The sequence below is a fragment of the Neomonachus schauinslandi genome, chromosome 2 (assembly GCF_002201575.2).
Source record: "Neomonachus schauinslandi chromosome 2, ASM220157v2, whole genome shotgun sequence".
Classification (NCBI taxonomy): Eukaryota; Metazoa; Chordata; class Mammalia; order Carnivora; family Phocidae; genus Neomonachus; species Neomonachus schauinslandi.
Genome location: NC_058404.1, coordinates 56,791,881 through 56,818,968, shown reverse-complemented (window position 1 = coordinate 56,818,968; position 27,088 = coordinate 56,791,881).

Sequence of the window (27,088 nt, the reverse complement as noted above, 5' to 3'; positions counted from 1 at the left end):
GGATGGGTTAGCCCGGTGGTGGGTATTAAGGAGGGCATGTACTGCATGGAGCACTGGGTTTTATGTGAAAACAATGAATCATGGGTCACTACATCAAAAACTAATGATGTATTGTATGGTGACTAACATAACATAATAAAATTAAATTAAATTTAAAAAAAGAAAAAAAAACAGAGAGGACAAAAATTACTGATATCAGAAATGAAAGGGGGACATCACTACTGAGACTATGGGCAGTAAAAGATAGTAAAGGAATATTAGGAATAACTTCATGCCCATAAATTTGATGACCTAGATGTTATGAACCAAATCCTTGAAAGATGCAGTCAGTCAAAATTCACACAAGAAGAAATAGACAATGTGAATAGGCCTGTATCTATTAAATAAGTTGAATTAATATTTAATAACCTTCTAAAACAGAAAGCACTAGACTCAGATGGGTTTATTGTGAATTCTACCAAACATTTAAGGAAGAAATTATGCCAATTTCCACAATCTCTTTCAGAGAGTAGAAGGAGAGGGACTCCTTCTAAATTCATTCAATGAGGCCAGCATTACCATAGTCCCAAAACTAGACAAAGATATTATAAGAAAAGCAAACTGCAAACCAACATCTCTCATGAACATAGATGGAAAAAAAATCCTCAACAAAATAGTAGCAAATCCAACCCAACAACGTATAAAAAGAACTATAGACCACAACCAAATAGGATTAATCCAAGGTATTCAAGGCTGGTTTATCATTCAAAAATCAATTAATGTAATCCATCACATCAATATGCTAAAGAAAATAAAAGAATGTATCAATAGGCAGAGAAAAAGCATTTGACAATATCCAACATCCATTTATGATTAAAAAAAAAAAAACCTCTCAGTAAACTAGGCAAAGAGAATAAATTCCTCAATTTGATAAAATCTACGAAGAATTCTGTATTTTGATTTTGTATCCTGAAACTTTATTGACTTCATTGATTAACAGTTTTGTGGTGGGGTTTTTAGGATTTTCTATATATAAGATCATATCGTCTGCAAAGAGAGACAATTTTACTTCTTCCTTTCCAGTTTGGATATCTTTTATTTCTTTTTTTTGCCTGATTACTCTGGCAAGGGATTCCAGTACTATGCTGAATACCAGTGGTAAAGTGGGCACCCTTGCCTTTTTTCTAATCTTAGAGGAAAAGCTTTCACCATTTACCCTTGAGTATGATGTTAACTGTGGGATTGTCATATATGATCTTTAAGATATATTCTTTCCATAACCAATTTGTTGAGAGTTTTTATCATGAAAAGATGTTGCATTTTGTTAAATGATTTTTCGCTGCATTCATTGAGATAATTTTATGACTTTTGTCTTTTATCCAATTAATGTGGTGTATCCATGTTTATTGATTGCATATGTTAAACTATCCTCTCCCAGGTATAAATCCAATATGTTCATGATGTATGAATCTGTGTAATGTGCTGTTGGATTTGGTGTGCTTGTATATTGTTGAGAATTTTTGCATCTATTGGATATCGGCCTATAATTTTCTTTTTTGTAGTGTCCCTATCTGGCTTTGGTATCAGGGTAAAGCTGGCTTCATAAAATGAATTTGTGAGTATTTCCTCCTCCTCAATTTTTTGGAAGAGTTTGAGAAAGGTTGGCATTAATTCTTATTTAAGTACATGAAATAATTAATCAGTAAACCCTCCTGGTCCTATGCTTTTCTTTGTTGAAAGATTTATGATTACTGATTCAATTTGTTTACTCATTAAGATATTCTGTGTCTCCATGATTCAGTCTTAGTAGGTTGTATGTTTCTAGAAATTTATCCCATTCCTCCTCACTCCATTATATATACATATATATGTATATAATATATTTATGACATATATATATGTTGAGAGAGAAAGAGAGAGAGAGAGAGACTTACTTAAACTTTGTAACAACCCCAGGAGGTGGGTAAGAAGAGTTTATGTTTATTAAATATTTTTATTTTATTTTATTAAATATTAATAAAATTATTTATTTTATTAATATTTTTATTTTATAGAAAGATTGACTTCAAAATTGTTAGAATAAGAAATAAAATATCAAAATGAGACATCAAAACACAAAATATGGATCATGTGTGAAGGAACTATCATAAAAAGCTAAGTGGTTAATCTCTGGCCCGATTTAATATGTACCTTCGGTAGTATTTTTCTGACTTTACATTCATTGTTTTTTCCATAATATGCTCCATATACTTCAAAGTGTTAGGGTAGAAATTCATCTCATAATAGTGCTTACCTATATGCAATACAACTTAGATTTACCCACTTGAATAAATTATAGACAAGTATTTTGACTTTTATTATGTACAATGCAACCATATTATCTAGGAATCTTGTGTTGCTGAAAGAATCTAACACCCACATCTGCAAACAATCAAGTCACTTTCTAAGTAGAAAATTAATGTTGTCTTGAAGAGTTCTTCACTATTTAAACACTTCTAAGAAAGTGAGGTTATTTGTTTTTCTCAAGATTGATTTTCTTAAATTTCTCTCAAATAGCTATACCCATAACATCAGCAGAGTCTCACTTCACATTCAATGTAACGGATACACTTAATTTGGAGGTGTGGGAATTTCTTAGGCTAGTTTACTCTTGGCCTTGAATGTGTTGTATCAGTAGATTGATACTTCGGGGGAGTGGGATATACACCAGTTGTATATGTTAGGTTATTTTTAAAAGTAAATTAAACCTAAGTACTATTTTTTTAGTGGTGGGGTGGGGACAGGGGGAATCAGAAGAGTTTTCAAAAAGTCTGAGAAAGAGAAGTTGAATGAGTAGGAGATAAAGGAAACTTTATGAACTTTTCTCTATGAATGCTCATCATGACTACTTTGTAATAATATCCCAGGGAGTATCTTACAAACAAAACATGTAGTTAAACTACAGCTGGATTTTTGCTTACATCTGATGAGACGAAATTTCTGTGTAAATTTAATGTGTATTCTCTTATTCTAAGTAAATCTGGACTTACTCTCTTATATTTAAGAGTCATTTGCCTCTCTTCTGTGATTATTTAAAATTTCATTTTGCCCCATTTTTATACCAGGTTTTTACCCCCTTTTTTTTCCCTTGTCACTTAATATGAGATATATTGGTCCAATTTCTGTGACATAGCATTCTATTATCTATTATTGGTTTGTCTGTTTCCTTAACTTCACTTTTTCTTAACTTGCTTTAGTGGAATTTACTAAAATTTTGGTTTATGGCCCTTGTATTTCAACATTATTTTAACTTGCATTTTTTAAAAACTTTATTTATTCATTTATTTGTCAGAGGGAGAGAGAGAGACAAGCAGGGGGAGTGGCAGGCAGAGGGAGAGGGAGAAGCAGGCTACCCACTGAGCAAGGAGCCCCATGCGGGACTGGATCCCAGACCCCTGGGATATGACCTGAGCCAAAGGCAGAAGTAAACCTACTGAGCCACCCAGCGCCCTGCTTAACTTGCATTTTAATACTTTATTTTAGAAAGTATTTTTCAACTTCCTGGCTATAAAAAATTAATGTATGGGGGCACCTGGGTGGCTCAGTTGGTTGGGCGACTGCCTTCGGCTCAGGTCATGATCCTGGAGTCCCGGGATCGAGTCCGGCATTGGGCTTCTTGCTCGGCGGGGAGTCTGCTTCTCCCTCTGACCCTCCCCACTCTCATGTGCTCTCTCTCATTCTCTCTCTCCCAAATAAATAAAATCTTAAAAAAAATTAATGTATGCTTTTTTCCTAGAATTTATTATTTTATTTTTCACATTTGTATTTCTTATACATTTTTCATTTATTCTTGTATATGATATGAAGTATGAATACAATTCTATTTCTATCCAAAAACGGATGTCCAATTTTCCCCAATACAATATTGCAGTTCATTTTTTCCTACTGATTTGAGATGTTGCTTTTATTATAACCATTAACATACATGTGGATTCTCTTTTTTATTTTCTATTCCATTGCATTAGTCTAATTATATATTGATGAACAAACATTTAATTGTGTTTCATTTGTAAAGGCTCTTTAATGTTTTAATGGTTTAGTACCTGACTTCCATGACATTTCCTTTCAGAATCAAGTGGTACATAGCTTTAGGAAAAACATATTGGTATTTTTATTGAAATAGTGTTAGATTTCTAAGTTACTTTACAGAGCATTGTCATCTATACAGGTATCCACTGCTTTTCAAAAGTTCACGCTTATGGCAGTTTGCTTTTATAAAAGACTTACATTAGTACCTGATTTTGTTAACCAAAAGAAATGTGAAAAGGGTTTTTGCTTTTACCAAAAAAGTGGGGGGCAAAAATCGTGTTCAGTGTTTATTTTGCAGGGAGCCATTATAGTGGTAGTGGCCCCACCAAGCTCCTTCCCTTGGAGCTACAATCTGCATCTCAGCATCAAGCCTCTATAGCTTTGAACTGTGTCTGAGAGCATCTCTGTTTTATCTCAATTTGTTTTGTGCAACTGTTTGTAATATGTGTCTTAAGGTATCGGAAAAGTCTAAAAGAGATTAATGTTTGTTCTGGGAATGTTCAAAAAATTTCCATGTGAGGGCGCCTGGGTGGCTCAGTTGGTTAAGCGACTGCCTTCTGCTCAGGTCATGATCCTGGAGTCCCGGGATCGAGTTCCGCATCGGGCTCCCTGCTCTGCACGGAGTCTGCTTCTCCCTCTGACCTTCCTCCCTCTCATGCTCTCTGTCTCTCATTCTCTCTCTCTCAAATAAATAAATAAAATCTTTAAAAAAAAATTTCCATGTGAATTAATGGTCATTGTTTCTTCACTTTATGCCATTTCAACTTATGAAAAGTTTCATAACAATGCTCTACTTTTGGATAGTGGGGGAAACCTATATGTTATTGAGCCTTCATAGAATAGAGCATGGAATGTCTTTCCATTTTTTTCAAGTTCACTTTTGTGTCTTTTTTCTAATTGAATAAATTTGGCATGTAACATTGTTTTAAGGTGTACTACATGTAATTTTGATACATTTACGTTGTAATATGATTGCCTGTGTAGCAATATCTATCACATTACCTAATTATAATACAATATAATTGTCTATATTCATTGTGGTGTACATTAGAGCTCTATGGCTTATTTACTATTTATTACAGGTTTGTATCCTTAAACACTACCTCTTTTACCCTCCTGCCTGTATCCCCAGGTAACCATCATTTTACCCTGTTTTTTGCAGGTTTAACTTCTTTAACTGTAAGTGGTATCATACAGTACTTGTCTTTCTCTTCCTGACTTCTTTCTTTTTTTTTTTTAGGGTTTTTTTTTTTTTATTTATTTGACAAAGAGAGAGAGAGCACAAGCAGGGGGAGCGGCAGGCAGAGGCAGAGGGAGAGAGAGAAGCAGGTTCCCCGCTCAGCAGAGAGCCCGATGTGGGGCTCAATCCCAGGACCCCGGGATCATGACCCTAGCCAAAGGCAGAAGCTTAACCATCTAAGCCACCCACGCACCCCTCTTCCTGACTTATTTCACTTAACACAATGTGCTCAAGGTCCATCACAGTTGTCTCAAATGGGAGGACATTTTCCTTTGTCATGGCTGAATAATATTCTGTTGTGCATATGTTCTGCATCTTTTTTATCCAACCATTTGTGGATTGACTTTTGTGTTGTTTCCATATCATGGCTATATATCTCATTGAAATCCTATTTTCTCTCTCTCTTTTTTTTTTTTTTTTGGATATAGACCCAGAAATTGAATTGCTTGGTCATATAGTAGATCTCTTTTAAATTGTTGAGGAAACTCCATGTTGTATTCCTGTGGTTGGACCAATTTTCATTCTCACCAACAGTGTGCTAGAGTTCCCTTTTCACCATATCCTCCCCAGGACCTGTTGTCTCTTGTCTATTTAATGATAGCCATTCCAACAAGTGGGAGGTGTAATTTCTCCAAAGAGGAAATTAGGTGGCCAACAAACACATGAAAAAATACTTGATATGAACTATCATCAGAGAAATACAAATCAAAACCACTTTTGTGTCTTTGAGAGTGTTAATATTTTCTTTATGTAGATTTTAGAAATATCTCGTTAAAGATTATGGGTATGTAATGTTTTTATTTGTCTTATAAATGAAGTATTCTCCTCCAAAAATCTTCTAGCCAGTTATTTTCTCCATGAATAGAGACTTTTAATGTTGAATATTAATTTTATAAATTCATATTAAGTATGTTTTTCTTTTAATTCAGTAGGCCTTTTTTTTCCTTTTTGTTGACCTTGGGTTTTGTGACACAAATTCTGTCATTTGTGGGGTGATTGGGTAACTCAGTTGGTTAAGTGTCTAACTCTTGGTTTCAGCTCAGGTCATGATCTCAGGACCCTGAGATCCAGTCCCTCATTGGGCTCCCCACTCAACATGGAGTCTGCTTGGGATTTCTCCCTCCCCTTCTCCCTCCCCCTTGGCCCCTCTGATGGTGTTCTCTCTGTCTCTCTAAAATTAATTAATCAATTAATTAATTACAATCTTTAAAAATTATGTCATTTGTAAATAGTTTTATTTGCATCTTTCAAGATCTTCTGCAAATAATTGCTTCCTCTGTCTAATTCCATTGGCTAATGTTGGGAAATGCTCCTGTATTGCTCTCTTGCAGGCTCCCACACATCTTACTGATTAAACCACAAGTGTAGAGCCATGACTCATCATTACTTGTGCCTTTCCTCAGAGTTATGTTGCAGCATGCAACCATGAGGATAAGATCATAGTGTCTTTCTCCAGGACAAAGAATAGGCTTGCTTACGATTTACTATAAAGCAATAGATTCCCTAAGCACACCCACAACATGCATAGCATCTACCTGGGCCAGGCTTGCACACTTCCCTCCCACCCCAGGAAAGGGGAATGGATGCAAACATATTATCATGCAGTTTGCTGTGCTATAGTAATAAAGTCCTTTGTCTGTGATGTGGAAGTTGTGTGCCTTTTGCCTGCACACACGAACTAGCAGACTAACTTATTAGCTTGTAAGTAGCATAAAATCAAGTATCAGACTCAATAGCTAATACCTCCAATGCAGTCTTAAATACTGGTTGTAACAGAGAACATTTTATTTCACTAGTTATAGTGAGAAGCCTCATTAAATATAACTAACTCTTATGTTTATACATACACACAAATTAATCATATGATGGAATTATTCATTTTCTTGATTGTTTTTGCTGTGAATGTATATTGAATTATGTTAGGTACCTTTTCAGTATTTGTGGTAATTAATAAAAAATTCCATTAGAAGAGAACAATTAATATAATAAATTATATTGAAATATTTCCTAATATTGAGGCATTCTTACATTTCTGAAATAAATTCCACCCAGTGTGATGCCTATTTTTAAATGTGCTGCTGGATTCTGTTTGCTAATATTTTAATATTAGTATAAAAATATTTATGAATGAAGTTGACATGTAGTTTTATTTTTGGCACAAACTGCATCAGGCTTCAGTATCTTTGAAGACAGAGAAAAATGAGTTTTTATGATGCAGAAAAATATTTGATCTCCTTTACAGATCATAGTGACAAAAGTAGATACAATTCAGGGAGTAAATTGTGACTGAAATGATAATGAGAGTTTGAAATAATGTTTACTATAATGTAATGTTGTATCCCCTGTTCAGGATGTTTTATTAAAAAGACAAGCCAGACCTCTCTTTGTAATTGTTGAAGGAAAGTACTTCATAAAGTTACTTTTTGAGGTCACCCTAATATTTAGGATAATATAATTTGAAAGAATTGTCCTTGTGGGCTGAAAATGAGTACATGAGGTAAGACTCTGTACCAGTTAAAACCAAGATGCAAATTATCCCAGACAATTCTATCAGAGCTATAATGAAGTTTTGGTAATCCTTGCACTATCCTAGCCTTGAGCTTCTTCTTCTTCTTTTTTTTAAGATTTTATTTATTTATTTGACAGATAGAGACACAGTGAGAGAGGGAACAAGCAGGGGGAGTGGGAGAGGGAGAAGCAGGCTTCCCGCTGAGCAGGGAGCCCAATGTGGGGCTTGATCCCAGGACCCCAGGATCATGACCTGAGCAGAAGGCAGACTCTTAACTTACTGAGCCACCCAGGCACCCCAGCCTTTGAGCTTCTTGACTTCCTTTCCATCAATATTGTTTCCTTCTCCTTACCTCACTAACTGTTTAACCCACTTTCACATTCATTTTAGAATGCTGTCATTACCAAAATCCCCATTGGACTCATCTTCATCTCCTCCTTTCTGTCTTCCACTGTGTATCTTTTGAGCACAACTGCAAAACCGGTTTGGTCTCTTAGGTCCTACAGTGAAATTAATCCTACCAAGCTTTCTTGGTCTCTCACACCCTTATTTTCTCTTTTCTCCCAGTTTAGTTTCCATAATCCACTCCCTTGCTTCCCTCACCGTTTTCAATATTAACTGACAATATCACCCCACCTTGGGTAGATCCAACTTTCTAGCTGCTTTATAACTCACCTAAATTGTGATGTAGCTGAAGGAAAAAACAGAATGAAACTGAGTAGTATCATTTCAACTTCATGACTACTTACCTTAATTGGATTCTTAATGCTACCTAGCAATCCTACTTCATTTCCTTAGTTCTTTATTTCCCCACTTTCCTAGGTGACTTCTATGCCTGTTTTTAATAACACTCAACAACCCATCTCCCTTCCTCACTCTTAGTTGATGCCATACCTTTTTGTTTTGTTGAAAAAAAGAAAAAGTACTCCCAGTAGCACCTAGATTCACCTAACTCCATCTGTGACTATGTTGTCTTTCTCTTTGTTATTGTGGATGAACAGTCTATAGACCACAGGCAGATGCATCTTCTCTCTTCCCTTGTGAACTATGTACCATCTATTTTCATGTCCTCAATTTTGTTGCTTCCATCGTTCTGCATTCTCTCTTTTCTTATTAGCTACTTCCTCTCTTCATGATTTTTCTTATCATAATATAAATATGTCATAATATTTCATTTTTTTATGTCATGTTAGTCACCATACAATACATCATTAGTTTTTGATGTAGTGATCCACGATTCATTGTTTTCATATAACTCCGTGCTCCATGCAGTACATGCCCTCCTTAATACCCATCACTGGGCTAACCCATCCCCTCACCCCCCTCCCCTCTAGAGCCCTCAGTTTGTTTCTCAGAGTCCATAGTCTCTCATGGTTCATCTCTCCCTCTGATCCCCCCCTTTATTCTTCCCTTCCTTCTCCTAATGTCCTTCATGCTATTCCTTATGTTTCACAAATAAGTGAAACCATATGATAATTGACTTTCTCTGCTTGACTTATTTCACTTAGCATAATCTCCTCTAGTCCCATCCGTGTTGATGTAAAAGTCAGGTATTCATCCTTTCTGATGGCTGAGTAATATTCCATTATATATATGGAACACATCTTTATCCCACAGGGCAACAGCAACATTATTTAAAATAGTTTTTGGTGCACCTGGGTGGCTAAGTCAGTTGGGTGTCCAGCACTTGATTTTAGCTCAGGTCATGGTCTCAAGGTATGGGATCAAGCCCTGCATACTTTGCAGGGAATTTGTCCCTCTCCTCCCTCTGCACATCACACCTCCCCCCCCGTGTGAGCTCTCTCTCTTAAGTAAATAAATGAATAAATAAATAAATAAATAAATAAATAACTTTAAAAAAAATAATTTTCTATACTCATTGTCTGAAATGATTTTCTTTCCCTTGTCTCATTAATAATTAGAAACAAGCTTTTGGCCCCACCAATGCACCAGAACATGCTCAACATTGAAAATCACTTTGCTAAATTCAATCTTATTTGACCTGTCCATAATAATTGACAGTCTTGATCATTCCATTCTTCCTGAAGCATATTCTAGACTTGCCTTTCAGTGCACTCCTGCATCTTGGCTTTACTTCTACCATACTGGCTGTTACTTCTCAGTTTTCTTTTCTAACTTCTTCTCATCTAATGATTAACAAGCTTTGATTTCCCTCCCTGGGCTTAGTACTTGGATTCTTCTCCATCTAAACTTGCATTGCTGATTTCGTTCAACCTCTTTGCTCTAAATATCGTTACCTACTGATGATTGCTATATAAGTCAGGGTTCAATTAGGGATAAATCAAAGATACAGAACTACAGTGAGTTATGAGACAATAGATTCTCCTACCTACTGTTCCTATAGTTTTCCCAATCACAATTAATAACAATTCTGTCCATTCCATTGCTCAGACCAAAATATTCTCTAGCAAGAGAGGTCAAGGAGTAACCAAAGATGATACAGGGTTTTGGGCAAAACAAAAACATCAGAAATTCATTTGGTTAAACCATGACTGGTAGTTCCAAGCCTCCTGAATATGCAAGTATTAAGCCTGTTTTGGGGACTGGTTTTTCCCCTCCTTGCCACCTGATCACTCCCTCCTCACCTTCCCTATCTTTAGTCATGTTTTGTTCAAGATCCATTCAATTGAAAAGTAACCAAAACCCACAATGTTTGTGGAAAGAGCAGCATTTATTGACTCATATATAAAATTGTATAAAAGGTGAGGTTAAAGACATTATCAAAAATAACTGGAACGAGGGACTAGCAGAGAAGATGGCGGAGGAGTAGGAGACCTAAATTTCATCTGGTCCCAGGGATTCAGCTAGATAAAGATCAAACCATTCTGAACACCTACGAACTCAACAGGAGATCGAAGAAAAGAATAACAGCAACTCTCTGAACAGAAAAGCAACCACTTTCTGGAAGGTAGGGTGTGCGGAGAAGTGAATCTGAGGTGATATTCAGGAAGACAGTTGGCGGGGGTGGGGGCCTCCATTGGCCGCTATGGGCAAGTGATAGAGCAGCAGAGCACAAAATCAGAACTTTTAGAAGTCTGCTCTGCTGAGGGACGTTGCTCCAGTGGCCAAGCGGGGTGGAACTCTCGCTGGAACACTGTGGTCTCAGGACCCTTGGGGGTCAGAGAAAGGCCAGGGGTACCAGCAGAGCTCCCAGGTATTGTAGCAGGGAAGCCAGCTGTAGAGCCAGAGCCAAGGAGTGGGCTCTCAGCTTGGGGTTGCCATAAACCGTGATCCATGGCACAGTCAGGCAACTACTCTTCCAGCAGGGACCCAACAAGCGGCAGATCCGGGAGACTCCCCTTCTCCCCCTGGGGAGGAGCGGCGCGGGATTGCACTGCAGGGATCTACTGGGTTTGGAGACTCCACATGGGGTCATGTGACAGAGATAGAAACACTCAGTCACAGGCTGGGTGAGCATGGAGTGCGGCTGGAGACCGAGGAGACAGGAATGATTGACTGCTTTTCTCTGGGGGCTCACTGAGGAGTGGGGCCCCAAGTTCTTGGCTCCAACGGGGTGGAGATTGGGAGACCACCATTTCACTCTCGTCCTCCAAAGCTGTAGGGAAAGCTTGCAGGGAACAAAAGCTCCCGAGAGCACACCAGAGCAGATTGCTTAGCCTGCCCCCGGCAAGGGAGGGGCAATTCCCCTTTGGCAGACATTTGAGAACCACGGCGACAGGCCCTTCCCCCAGAAGATCAACAAGAACAGCCAGCCAAGTCCAAGTTTACCAATCAATGAGAATGGCAGAACTCCAGCACTAGGGGAATACAGCACATAGAATTCATGGCTTTTGACCCATGATTCTTCAGTCATTCAAAGTTAATTCTTCTAATTTTCTTTTTTTCTTTTTCTTTTTTTTTTTGATTTTTTCTTTTTCCCTTTTTCAACCAACATTTTATCAATCCCTTTTTTTAAAAAAATCTTTTTTATTTTTCATTTGTAGAGTCATATTCTATCCCTTCATAGCAGTTAACCTTATTTTTGATATATATATAAATTGTTCTCTCTTTAAAATTTTGGGATACAGTTTCTTCTAACAGACCAAAATATACCCTAAATCTCTAGAGTATGGCTTTGTTCTAGTCTCCTGCCTGATCATATTCTCTCCTTTTTTTTTTTTTTAAATCCTCTTCTTTCTTTTTTCAACCACCTTCTTACCTTACCAATTCCTTTTATAAAATCTTTTATAATTTTCAACTTTACAGTCATATTCCATCCCTTCATCATATTTACCCTTATTTTTGTACATATATAAGTTTTTCTTTCGTTAAAATTTTGGGAAGCACTTTCTTCTAACAGATCAAAATATGCCCAAAATCTAGTGTGTGGCACTATTCTATGCACCAGCCTGATCATATTTGATTATATTCGGTTTTTTTTTAATCTTTTTCTTTTTTTTTTTTTCTTTTTTCTTTCATTCCCTTTCTTTTCCCGGGGTTTCAGGTCTCTTCTGATTTGTTTAGTGTATATTTTTCTGGGGTCATTGTTACCCTGTTAGCATTTTGTTCTCTCATTCATCTATTCTCCTCTGGACAAAATGACAAGACAGAAAAAATCACCTCAAAAAAAAGAACAAGAGGAAGTACTGACTGCCAGGGACCTAATCAATATGGACATTAGCACGATGTCGGAAGTAGAGTTCAGAATGACAATTTTAAAGATACAATTTGGGCTTGAAAAAAGCATGGAAGATATTAGAGAAACCCTTTCTGGAGAAATAAAAGAACTAAAATCTAATCAAGGTGAAATCAAAAAGGCTATTAATGAGGTGCAATAAAAAATGGAGGTTCTAATTGCTAGGATAAATGAGGCAGAAGGGAGAATTAGTGATATAGAAGATCAAATGATGGAAAATAAAGAAGCTGAGAAAAAAAAGAGATAAACAGCTACTGGATCACGAGGGCAGAATTCGAGAGATAAGTGATACCATAAGATGAAACAATATTAGAATAAGTGGGATCCCAGAAGAAGAAGAAAGAGGGAGAGGGGCAAAAGGTATATTGGAGCAAATTATAGCAGAAAACTTCCCTAATTTGGGGAAGGAAATAGGCATCAAAATCCAGAAGGCACAGAGAACCCCCCTCAAAATCAATAAAAATAGGTCAACACCCTGATATCTAACAGTAAAACTTACCAGTTTCAGAGAAAAAGAGAAAATCTTGAAAGCAGGTTGGGAGAAGAGATCTATAACCTACAATGGTAGACACATTAGATTGGCAACAGACCTATCCACAGAGACCTGGCAGGCCAGAAAGGACAGGCATGACATATTCAGAGCACTAAATGAGAAAAATATGCAGCCAAGAATACTCTATCCAGCTAGGCTGTCATTGAAAACAGAAGGAGAGATAAAAAGCTTCCAGGACAAACAAAAAAAAAAAGGAATTTGCAAACACGAAACCAGCCCTAAAAGAACTATTGAGAGGGTTCCTCTAAGCAAAGAGAGAGCCTAAAAGTAACATAGACCAGAAAGGAACACAGTAACACTCACCTTACAGACAATACAATGGCACTAAATTCATATCTTTCAATAGTTACCCTGAATGTAAATGGGCTAAATGTCCCAATCAAAAGACACAGGCTATCAGATTGGATTAAAAAACAAGATCCATCAATATGCTGTCTGGAAGAGACTCATTTTAGACCCAAAGACACCCCCAGATTGAAAGTGAGGGGGTGGAAAACCATTTACCATGCTAATGGACACCAAAAGAAAGCTGGGGTGGCAATCCTTATATCAGACAAATTAGATTTTAAACCAAAGACTATAATAAGAGATGAGGAAGGACAGTATATCCTACTTCAAGGGTCTATCCAAAAAGAAGATCTAACAATTGTAAATATCTATGCCCCTAACATGGGAGCAGCCAATTATATAAGCCAATTAATAACAAAATCAAAGAAACGCATCAACAACAATACAATAAGAGTGGGGGACATTAACACCCCCCTCACTGAAATAGACAGATCATCTAAGCAAAAGATCAACAAGGAAATAAAGACTCTAAATGACACCCTGGACCAAATGGACTTCACAGATCTCTTCAGAACATTCCATCCCAAAGTAATAGAATACACATTCTTCTTTAGTGCCCATGGACCATTCTCCAGAATAGATCACATCTTAGGTCACAAATCATGTCTCAACCGGTACCAAAAGACTGGGATCATTCCCTGCCTATTTTCAGACCACAAGGCTTTGAAACTAGAGCTCAATCACAAGAGAAAAGTTGGAAAGAACTCAAATCATGGAAGCTAAATAGCATCCTACTAAAGAATGAATGGGTCAACCAGGAAATTAAAGAAGAATTAAAAAAATTCATGGAAACAAATGAAAATGAAAACACAACTGTTCAAAATCCTTGGGATGCAGCAAAGGCAGTCCTGAGGAAAGTACATAGCAATACAAGCCTTTCTCAAGAAACAAGAAAGGTCTCAAATATACAACCTAACCCTACACCTAAAGGAGCTGGAGAAAGAACAGCAAATAAAGCCTAAACCCAGCAGGAGAAGAGAAATGATAAAGGTCAGAGTAGAAATCAATGAAATAGATACAAAAAGAACAGTAGAACAGATTAACGAAACTAGGAGCTGGTTCTTTGAAAGAATTAACAAGATAGATAAACCCCTGGCCAGACTTATCAAAAGAAAAGAGAAATGACCCAAATCAACAAAATCATGAATGAAAGAGGAGAAATCACAACCAACACCAAAGGTATACAAACAATTATAAGAACATATTATGAGCAACTATATGCCAGCAAATTTGATAATCTGGAAGAAATGGATGCATTCCTAGAGATGTATCAACTACCAAAACTGAATCAGGAAGAAATGGAAAACCTGACCAGACCAATAACCTCTAAGGAAATTGAAGCAGTAATCAAAAATCTCCCAAAAAACAAGAGCCCAGTACCAGATGGCTTCCCAGGGGAATTCTACCAAACATTTAAAGAAGAATTAATACCTATTCTTCTGAAACTGTTCCAAAAAATAGAAATGGAAGGAAAACTTCCAAACTCATTTTATGAGGTCACCATTACCTTGATTCGAAAATCAGACAAAGACCCCATCAAAAAGAAGAATTACAGACCAATATCCCTGATGAACATGGATGCAAAAATTCTCACCAAAATACTAGCCAATAGGATCCAACAGTACATTAAAAGGATTATTCACCATGACCAAGTGGGATTATCCCTGAGCTGCAAGGTTGGTTCAACATCCGCAAATCAATCAATGTGATACAATACATTAATAAAAGAAAGAACAAGAACCAGATGATCCTCTCAATAGATGCAGAAAAAGCATTTGACAAAGTATAGCATCCTTTCATGATCAAAACTCTTCAGAGTATAGGGATAGAGGGTACATACCTCAATATCATAAAAGCCATCTATAAAAATCCCACAGCGAATATCATTCTCAATGGGGAAAAACTGACAGCTTCCCCCCTAAGGTCAGGAACACAGCAGGGATGCGCACTATCACCAATGCTATTCAACACAGTATTAGAAGCCCTAGCCACAGCAATCAGACAACAAAAGAAATAAAAGGCATCCAAATCAGCAAAGAAGAAGTCAAACTCTCCCTCTTTGCAGATGATATGATAGTTTATGTGGAAAACCCAAAAGACTCCACCCCACAACTGCTAGAACTCATACAGGAATTCAGTCAAGTGGCAGGATATAAAATCAATGCACAGAAATCAGTGACATTCCTATACACCAACAACAAGACAGAAAAAAGAGAAATTAAGGAGTCGATCCCATTTACAATTGCACCCAAAACCGTAAGATACCTAGGAATAAATCTAGCCAAAGAGGCAAAGAATCTGTACTCAGAAAACTATAAAATATTCATGAAAGAAATTGAGGAAGACACAAAGAAATGGAAAAATGTTCCATGCTCATGGATTGGAAGAATAAATATTGTGAAGATGTCAGTGCTACCTAGAGCAATCTACACATTCAATGCAATCCCTATCAAAATACCATCTACTTTTTTCAAAGAAATATAATAATCTTAAAATTTGTTTGGAACCAGGAAAGACCCCAAATAGCCAGAGGAATGTTAAAAAAGAAAAGCAAAGCTGGTGGCATCACAATTCCGGACTTCAAGCTCTATTACAAAACTGTCATCATCAAGACAGTATGGTACTGGCACAAAAACAGACACATAGATCAATGGAAGAGAATAGAGAGCCCAGAAATGGACCCTCAACTCTAGGGTCAACTAATTTTCAACAAAGCTGGAAACAATGTCCAAAGAAAAAAAGACAGTCTCTTCAACAAATGGTGTTAGGAAAATTGGACAGCCACATGCAGAAGAATGAAACTGGACCATCTCCTTACACCACACACAAAAATAGACTCAAATGGTTGAAAGACCTAGATGTGAGACAGGAGTCCATCAAAATCCTAAAGGAGAACACAGGCAGCAACCTCTTCGACCTCAGCCACAGCAACTTCTTCCTAGAAACATCACCAAAAGCAAGGGAACTAAGGGCAAAATGAATTATCGGGACTTCATCAAGATAAAAAGCTATTGCACAGCAAAAGAAACAGTCAACAAACCAAAAGACAACAGACAGAATGGGAGAAGATATTTGCAGATGACATATCAGATAAAGGGCTAGTATCCAAAATCTATAAAGAACTTATCAAACTCAACACCCAAAGAACAAATGACCCAATCAAGAAATGGGCAGAAGACATGAACAGACATTTTTCCAAAGAAGACATCCAAATGGCCGACAGACACATGAAAAAGTGCTCAACATTGCTCGGCACAAGGGAAATTCAAATCAAAACCTCAATGAGATACCACCTCACATCAGTCAGAACGGCTAAAATTAAGAAATCAGAAAAGGAAAGATGTTGGCAGGGATGCGGAGAAAGGAGAACCCTCCTACACTGTTGGTGGGAATGCAAACTGGTGCAGCCTCTCTGGAAAACAGTATGGAGGTTCCTCAAAAAGTTGAAAACAGAGCTACCATACAACCCAGCAATTGTACTACTCGGTGTTTACTCCAAAGATACCAATGTAGTGCTCTGATGGTGTACGTGCACCCGATGTTTATAGCAGCAATGTCCACAATAGCCAAACTATGGAAAGAGCCAAGATGTCCATTGACAGATGAATGGATAAAGAAGATGTGATATATACATATACAATGGAATATTATGCAGCCGTCAAAAGGAATGCGATCTTGCCATTTGCAACAACGTGGATGGAATTGGAGGGTATTATGCTGAGCAAAATAAGTCAATCAGAGAAAGACATGTATCATATGATCTCACTGATATGAAGAATTCTTAATTTCAGGAAACAAACCGAGGGTTTCTGGAGTGGTGGGGGGTGGGAGGGATGGGGTGGCTGGGTGATAGACATTTGGGAGCATATGTGCTATGGTGAGTGCTGTGAATTGTGTAAGACTGTTGAATCACAGACCTGTACCTCTGAAACAAATAATACATTATATGTTAAAAAAAAAAAAGAAGTTAACAGGAAAGGAAAAATGAAGGGGGGGGAATTAGAGGGGGAGACGAACCATGAGAGACTATGGACTCTGAGAAACAAACTGAGGGTTCTAGAAGGGAGGGGTGGGGGGATGGGCTATCCTGGTGATGGGTATTAAAGAGGGCACATACTGAATGGAGCACTGAGTTTTATACGCAAACAATGAATCATGGAACACTACATCAAAAACTAATGATGTAATGTATGGTGATTAACATAACATAATAAAATTTTTAAAAAAAGAAATAAAAATTAAGATTAAAAAAATGCAACCAGAAATAAAATAACTGGAACCAGATTCCGATATATTTAGGGTTCTCTTTTTATATGTCTCCCCTCCATTTTCTCCCTGGATAATGGCTTTGTTCTTTCACAGTGGTTAGGGCCATGGTTACAAACAATTTGTTGTCTCACACACCTAAAATTTTAAAATAAGAACAAAATTAGATTTTTTAAATTTTAGATTGAATTTGAAAAATTTCAAGGAAGGATATTCATCAGTCTAATTTGGATTAAAGTCCTACTCATTGAATTAATCACCTTAGTAAAATGATTAAATATTATAAGTATCACAATTTTAGTCCCATATCCAACTTTATGATCTAGGGCAAGACAAGAACCCATAGTATCATAAAAATAGGCAAAGTAATCAGTAAGTATTAACTTGAAATACCTGTACCCGTACGGAATACATTTATAAAGATACATAATATCAATAGTTTTTCTAAACAATATTTTAAATATAATTTTATATTTAAATAATGGAATAATCTAGATAATGCAAATACATTTATGAAAGTATAATATAAAATAAAGAAATAGTAAATTTTAACAAGTTAAACTTATTATAAAATTACTCTGAAATATTAATAGTTGTTGATATTTAAATACCAAAAAGGGTTTTACTATAAATATTGCTCTTTTCTTAAAAAATGGAAGCCAAACATATATTGAACATGAAAATATATAGCCCCTCATATATAATGATCTGATCTTTATCTTGGTATAAAGATGCAAATATCAGCATTCATTTACCTAAAAATAGCTATGAGTGTATCTAGCCCTAGAAAATCAACATGGTAAGAATATCTGCATATTAAAAAAAAAAACAACTACTTTTATCTGAAGGACAAAAATCATTGATATTTTCTAGAGTATGAATTGTCATTTACTGGGTAAAATTAATAAGTTGCCATGATCAGATAAATCTTTCACTAGTGATGTAAAATACTATTTTTTTGATCTACATCCACAGGCCACTATACTAAATGCCATAATATTTGTAACATTTTGGCCACCAGGAGTATATTCTGAAGCTTTAGATATATTAAGGCTTTGGGGCAGTGATCCAGTAAAATATCTAATTGTTCAACCAACTCACATATCATCTCTCCTTCTTTAAGGTAGAAAATAAGTGAGTGGGAAAAGGCATCAATTTGCTTGTCATAAAAGCCAACATGTTATGGAATTAACAATTTAAAGATATGAGAAAATGTGTACACACACATATATGCAGTCAAAATGCACAAAATTAGGGGAAATCAGACTCAAGCAATATTAAGCAATTTCAACCTTTTAAGTATAGGCATATGTTTCCATATGCTAATTCAAAAACTGTTCGTCCAATTTGAACTAATGTGGTATGGGCCAGTGTGGCAGAACAGAATGGTCTAAAGTAGAATATGAATAAGAATTCTGTGAAAGAGAATTGTCTTTTCAACCACATGTCTAGCAGTCATGCATGCCATAGAGTGAGGCAAAATTTATTAGAATTGATACTGGAGGAGAAGGAAAATCTATTCTTAACCTTAATATGAAAAGACATGAAATCAAGAGGTTCTAATACAGTAGCCCTTCTCATATCTTACTAATACCTATCACCTTAGTACAGTTTAGTATTTGTCAAACACACACACACACACACACACACATACACACACATATATTAAGCTTTTGCTTGGTTTTCAATCCACCCTTCTCTTTCATCCATACTATTTTTCAGGGATAATCACATCTAGACAAAGATCTTCCTATTAAAAATATGCTTATAATCTATCTATCATCTATCATCTATCTATCTATCTATCTATCTATCTATCTATCTATCTATCTATCATCTACCTATCTATCTATCATCTATGAGGAGATAAATATACCTTTTCTGAGAGAAGCAAAAACCTTTGTCTGTAATAACAGATTCCTCAAGGTAATGTGAAATTCTGGAATCTTGAAAAGAGAGCTATTAATACAGGCATGAAATAATATGCTTTTTTCCAGTTCAAGCATATTTTTTTCCTCAGGATTTTGCTACATTAACTCATCCTGAGAAAAGATACTGTAGCCATTCCAGAGCTTCTAGGGTTTAATGTTTGTGCATATGCCTTGTGTTTCTTCCTGTGCATGGACTGAACTGCTATTGAAATAAATAAGCTCTGAAGTAGGACTTACTTCATCAAAACACATTGTCCTCACTTTCAGGTAAAAAAAAAAAAAAATGTTAAAGTTCTATGTCTTTACCCCAAAGGGAAAAGGTGTTAAAACTGACCTTTGGGTATGCACAGTGGCATTTAGATTATTATATTAAGATAAAAATGAATTATAATTTCAGATGTATTATGGAACCCTGACCTTTTTCTATATTAGTGAGTAATAGTTTCAGAAAGGAAAAATAATAGCTGTCTTAAACTTGTAAATGACTATCCAATATAAGATGTCAATTGCTAGCTCATTCTCTTTTCACCTGGGAGTGCAGATTGCAACAGTCTTTATTGATCTAAAGAAAGAATAGATGTAAGTACATCAAATAGCTACATGCCATTCCACATGTCTTAGGAAACTGGAATGAAGGAGCATCTGCAGTGATGGCTGCTACATACACTGCATCAGCTTTTATAAAATCAGTTAATTATGACATATTTGTCCAAGCACAGTCACACAAAATTAATAGGTTCCTTCTTGAGTAGTTTGCAGAATGAAGCAGGATTCTGTATATGGCATCCATAAACCAGTAGCTGTTCATTTTAGGAAAACCTACCCATTGCCGTAACATGTAAGTTCTGAAAAGGAGACCTCTTTACTGAGGCTACAACATGCTTAGTAGAGGATTTGTTGGAGATTAGGGGTGGGAGTTTGCTCTGTGTTCCCTTTCTTCCCAATTCCCGGAGACTCTACAACTACAACAGGATTTTTTAGCTCTTGCTCTTGTGACAGCAATTTTCTGATGTGCTTCATGGGCCCTGCATATGTCTGCTCCTGATATATTGGTGTTTATCGAGGGTTTGCCAGAGCAAGCCTCTCCAAGTTCTCTAAGTTATGACACTATTGGGAAAAAATTAAATATAAAGGTGCAAGAAAAAAATACACTTATTTATTTACTTATTTATTTCTGTTAAATTTAATAATGGAGGATGCAGCTTTTATTACACACACACACACCCGTAGAGTCAGGATTCTGTCATCCCAGGCATATGTCCTACAGATAGGCTGGTGTCTAAAAGGAAGAGTGGAAGTGACCAACATAACCAAGATTTGCATGCTCACTTCACCTTCCAAAGGCACCAATTTGATGGAGAAGGTCTTAGAAGACAGAAAGAGACAAGAGTGGTAAGCTAGATGATCTCCCTCTATGAGGAAAGAAATATCAGCAGTGGGGAGAATTCTTCTGACTGACCCTAAAGATGCATACTCCAGGTTTTCAATCCATTTTCTCTTCCTTCCATACTATTTTCTGAAATACTCACATCTAGACCCATGGTTTTGACTATTATCTATGCATTTATAGTTCTCAAATTATTACTCCAATGGTTGGCTTTCCACCATGAATTTCAAATTTATTTATTTAAATAACAATATGATAATTCAACTTACATTTTTCCATGGATATCTTAAACTTAACACATCCAGAACAACCATTCTCATCCATCCCTAAAATATTTGGTCTCACTCTAACTCCCCGTACTCTTCATCCCCTAATCCTGAATTCCACTACACCCAACTTCCTCACTCCTACAAATCAGTCCTTCATATTTCACTGGTGTTGAACAATAGATAAAATGTAGATGTAAATATTTCACTTACCTTCTTAAGTCTATTTGTTCCCTATTACATAGTATAAAACCTAAATGTGTAACATATTTTCACATACTGTCCAATATCTTCAACCTACTTTCCTGTTTTCTTATATTTATCTTCTTCTATTTCGGAGTCAGGATGGTTTTAGATGAAAGAAAATCTTTCCAAAACTGATTTAAGATTAAACCCTTTCTTACCTGACAAAGCAGGTAGGTCAGATGTAGAGTGGCTTCTTTCTATAATATCAGGAAGGTTGTACATTCTTCCCACATTCCACTCTGACAACCTCAAAAGGTTGGCTTAACTTCTTAGATTTACCTGTCAAGGTCCTAAGATAGCTTTGGCATCACATGAAGATGTCATGAACAGAGTCAGAAACAGGGCTCAGTTTTTGCCAGAAGCACAACAGAATAAAAGTAATAGCGACAAAATAGAAAATATGTTTTCCATCATGAATTAGTTACTAACTAGTTGACATTGGACAGTAAAATTCACCTTTCCTAAGCACTTTTTTTTTTTTTGGTCTCACATAAAGTGGATAGATTGAATAATCCCTAAATTGTATTCCAAGTAAGGTTTTGGAAAAGTCTGTAGCTAAATGGCTTTGGGAATTCCTGCCAAAGTACAGCAGTGAAGGATAGTGAAACAAATAATATAACCACTGAATCCAGGAGTCACCAGAACATGCTTTTTCACTCACTCCATTTCCTTACAGAACCAGAGAATGACATTTGAATGGAATTTAAAGTTGTTTGAATCTCTTCTACCATATTGCTGACAAGAAGTCATTTGTTGAATGAATGCCCAAATCCCTAGCAATGAGGAATTCAAATATCGTCCAAACAATGGGTACAATCTTACTGCTGCCAGTTTCCAACTGATTAACTTCTTTTGTAAACATCCAAAGAATTATTCTTTTGCATGAATAGTCCATGAATATTCCCAGATGTTTAAATACAGTTATCAAGCCCTTCAAAGGATTTCTCTTTCAAAGTTAAATATCCCCTCCTTTAAGCACTACTCTCATGAAATAATTTTATATTTTAAGAAATGCAATTGGTTTTTTTAAAGTCTTTCAGTTTATTTCGATGTTCCTTAGGACATGGCACCCAACTTTATAATTTATCTACTCACCTACCATCCATCTATAGATTTGCATCTATCCACTCCTCTACCCACCAATCTATTTATCTATTTTTCTGTTTCTTAAACTGTTCAACAAAGACTCTCAGATCTGTTATTTCATCAATTAATCAATCAGTCAATCAGAGAACAGAGCAGGAGTTTCAGCTCCTTTCTTATTTTATGTATTCTAAACAATTATTCCTGTGGTAGTATCTCAATTAATTATACTAGAAAGCATATACAGAGACTGAGTGTTAAGTGCATTATTCATTTGCTACTTTTATTTAATGATCTGTATCTCACTGGGGCGCCTGGGTGGCTCAGCCGTTAAGCGTCTGCCTTCGGCTCGGGTCATGATCCCGGGGTCCTGGGATCGAGCCCCACATCAGGCTCTCTGCTCTGCGGGAGGGCTGCTCCTCCCTCTCCCACTCCCCCTGCCTGTTTCTGCTCTCACTAACTCTCTCTCTCTGTCAAATAAATAAAAATCTTAAAAAAAAAAATGATCCGTATCTCACTGTTCAACTTGTTAGAGGCCCAGAAGGAAAACAAATTACATACACACACATACATGCATATCCACATGTATCACCTAAAGTCCTACCACACATATTGTGGTATATCTCACTCAACTATTTTTGCTGTAGATAGGGCCTAATACAATTGACTCTATTCCTTGTATAATATTACATTGACTTTTTAATTATATTAGCTTTTATTTTAAAATATGCTCATTTTTAAGGCTAATATTTATCACATATTTACATTGTACAAGATATATTGCTAAGACCTTCTGAACTTTTTTCTCTTTCAATCCCCAGGTGTCCTCTGGGAGACAAGTCAGTATAAATGATATCAGAGGCAATGTAACATCGTAGCCAAGAACCTGGAGTCTGGAGTCAAGCTCCACCCTTTTCTTCACCAGCTCTATGACCACAGGCAAGATATCTAAATCTCTGTGCCTCAGTTTCTTCATAGGAAAATAGAAAAATACTTACTTCAAATGGTTCTTAAGAAGATTAGATTACTTAATATTTCTAAAGCCAGACATATAGCTAACTTTATTAATTGTCTATTACATAAAATAAATTCTTTCAAGATTACATAGCTAGGAAGTAAAGAAACTAGAATTCAGTGAAGATTAACTTATTTTTTAGATCTCAAAATGTAGATAAATACAGATAATCATGAGGAAGTATTTTAAAATCAAACAAAATTATGTTAACCAGAATAACTACATTTAGCAATATGGTTTAATTTTTAAACTTTTACTTTTGCTATCGTTTAATTTTCAAACACACATACACTTTTTAAAATCTGCCTTCCTGGTTAGAATGGCCAAAATTAACAAGACAGGGAACAACAAGTGTTGAAGAGGATGTGGAGAAAGGAGAACCTTCTTACACTGTTGGTGGGAATGCAAGCTGGTGCAGCCACTCTGGGAAACAGTATGGAGGTTCCTCAAGAAGTTAAAAATAGAGTTACCCTATGACCCAACAATTGCACTATTAGGTACTTTTCCCAAAGATACAGATGTAGTGAAAAGAAGGGCCACCTGCACCCCAGTGTTCATAGCAGCAATGTGCACAATAGCCAAACTGTAGAAGGAGCCAAGATGCCCTTCAACAGATGAATGGATAAAGAAGACGTGGTTCATATATACAATGGAATATTACTCACTCATCAGAAAGGATGAATACCCACCATTTCATCTACATGGATGGAACTGGAGGGGATTATGCTAAGTGAAATAAGTCAAGCAGAGAAAGATAATTATCATATGGTTTCACTCATATGTGGAACATGAGGAATAGCGGGAGAACCACAGGGGAAGGGAGGGAAAATTGAAGGGGGAGAAATCAGAGAGGCAGACAAACCATGAAAGACTCTGGACTCTGGGAAACAAACTGAGGGTTACAGAAGGGGGGGTGGTGGATGGGGTAACCGGGTGATGGGTATTAAGGAGGGCATGTGTTGTGGATGAGCACCAGGTGTTATGCACAACTAATGAATCGTCGAACACCACATCAAAAAAAACAAAAAAACTAATGATGTACTATATGCTGGCTAACTGATCATAATAAATAAATAATAAGTAAATAAGTAAATAAATAAATAAATAAATAAATAAATAAATAAATAAATAAATAAATAAAATAAGATCTACTTTCCTCTGAAATCTATGCTTTATATGTTTTCATTTTTTTTTTCCTATGGTGTTTCTCAGTTTAGGGTAGATATAGCTTTCACCCTACTAGTTTAGAAGTTAGTATAAATTGCCTCTTCAGATCATCTCAAATACTGGCTGAAATTCTCAGCTTCTAGGTAAGCCCAGTGAAAAACAACCTTTCATGTGGTTTAAGCCATTATTATTTAAACTATTGTAATTTCCTTAGGTGGACCTAAACCACAGGTGGACTGAAAATCTCTCATCCATATAATGCACTGCAAGCAGGACTTTTGCTCTTTCATACTACTCACATCACTTTATTTGTAGTTGCTACATGCTCCTGAATGCATTGCAAAAAACCTTTTTCTCCTGGACATAATTTATTCCCACTGTGCCTGGCACTTAGAAGGCAATAATTCTGTCAAATTTTGAGTAAGATGTGTAAGAGTTTAGTTCTCAAAATGGCTAGAGAAACATTTTTTAAAAATCAATGATTGGGGTACGGTAGAGTGGGGTACAGTAGAGTGGGTAAGTAGAGGATAGCATTCTCCCTTGCCCTGATACTCTGCTGATTCAGTTGGACCTTTCTTCTCATTTTTAGCAAATTGGGCTTATTTTCCAATAATGGCCATGATAAAATGGTTTCCAGATTGTTCTTCCTAATTCTATTTCATTAAATTGGTAATACTGAAAGTCCCTCACAGTTCTGATGCTAGTGTTTTTTTTTTTCCTAAATCTTACTTTTCTATATCATTATGAATTCTGAACATTTGACATCTTTATAGGTATTTTAGTGGGGAGTCTGAAGAAGCTGCCAAGATGTCATTTTCAATGTGCACAATTCTAATTTAACATTAACATGCTTTATTTGGGTCAAAGTAACATATTCTGTTAGATTAATACCCATGCCAGCTTATTTTGATGGATAAATGTATTATGCATGCAAAGGTAGTTTTAATCTATGAAAATGTTGGATATTTTATTGATATATTGAGGGAAATTTCTTTAAGATCTGGAAAAAAAATCAGAGTCCAGTGGTTTGAGGGATAGTAATGATGGAGATTCTGATGGGGAAACATGGGAAGCAGCATTTTTTAAATTATGCTACATTTTCTAAAATTACACTTGACAAAATCAAAAGAAAAACAATAAAAAATACTTTAGTACAGACATTATAAAACACATGGATAAAATTAAACACCTCTTTCATATGCCTTGTGGGATGCTACAATACCCCTTGGGAAATTCCTGTTTCTCAAAATAGTAAGTACACCTTGGGTGAGAGGTTGCCATGACAGCACGTAGGGCAGCAGGCAACTAATTGTTCTCTCTCTACAGAGATTTCACATGGCTTTCTCATCTTTCACTTAAAAGCTAGGCTTCTGCCTTGCACAGGGGCTAATTCTTTGTTCAATTGCATTAGCACTCTAAATCCAGGGAGCAAATGGTCTACCAACTGGAGCCACAAACACAATTGGATGGGATCCAAATGACATCCACAAAGCTAAGTCACAAACTGTGGGGAAAGTGACCCAAAATTGGCACTTCACAATCTTGATGAAAATGTACTTGGAATATTTTCCTCACATATTCAAATGCCCACAAACACAGAGAAATTTCATTTGGAACATATGGAAATGTATGCAGTATTTTTATCTCAAAAATCAACTTAGACATTTCAAATTATTTTCAATTTAAGCTTCTATTTATGTATCAGTGTAAACACACTTGAAGTTGTATACATATTTTCTCTTCCTACTCTTTACCATCTAGTACAACTTATCTACATCCTTTTTAATTTTAATTTTTAAATGTTTTTTTATGAAATAAAAAGCTAGTATTTCTTTTTTCCAGATTTATAGAGGTATAGTTGACAAAAATTGTATACACTTAAGGTGTATAATCTGATGTTTTGATATGCATATAGATTGTGAAATGATTACCACAATCAAGTTTAAATATCCATCAATTCATATAGTGTGTGTGTGTGTGTTAAGAACACTTGAGATCTACTTTCTTAGCAACTTTCAGGTATTATTATTATTATTATTATTATTATTATTATTATTTCAGATATTATCATTATTATTACTTATAGTCACCATACCATACATTTGATCTCCAAAACTTATTCATCTTATAACTGAAAGTTTGTACACTTCGATCAGTATCTCTCTCCCCTCCTGCCACCTCACAGCTCCTACTAATCATTCTTCTCTCTGTTTCTATGACTTCATCTTTTTTAGATCCCACACATAAATAAATCACATAATATTTGTCTTTCTGTGTCTGACTTATTTCAGTTAACCATATGTCTTCCATGTCCATCTATATTGTGGCAAATGGACAGATTTCCTTCTTTTTTAAGGCTGAAGCATATTTCAT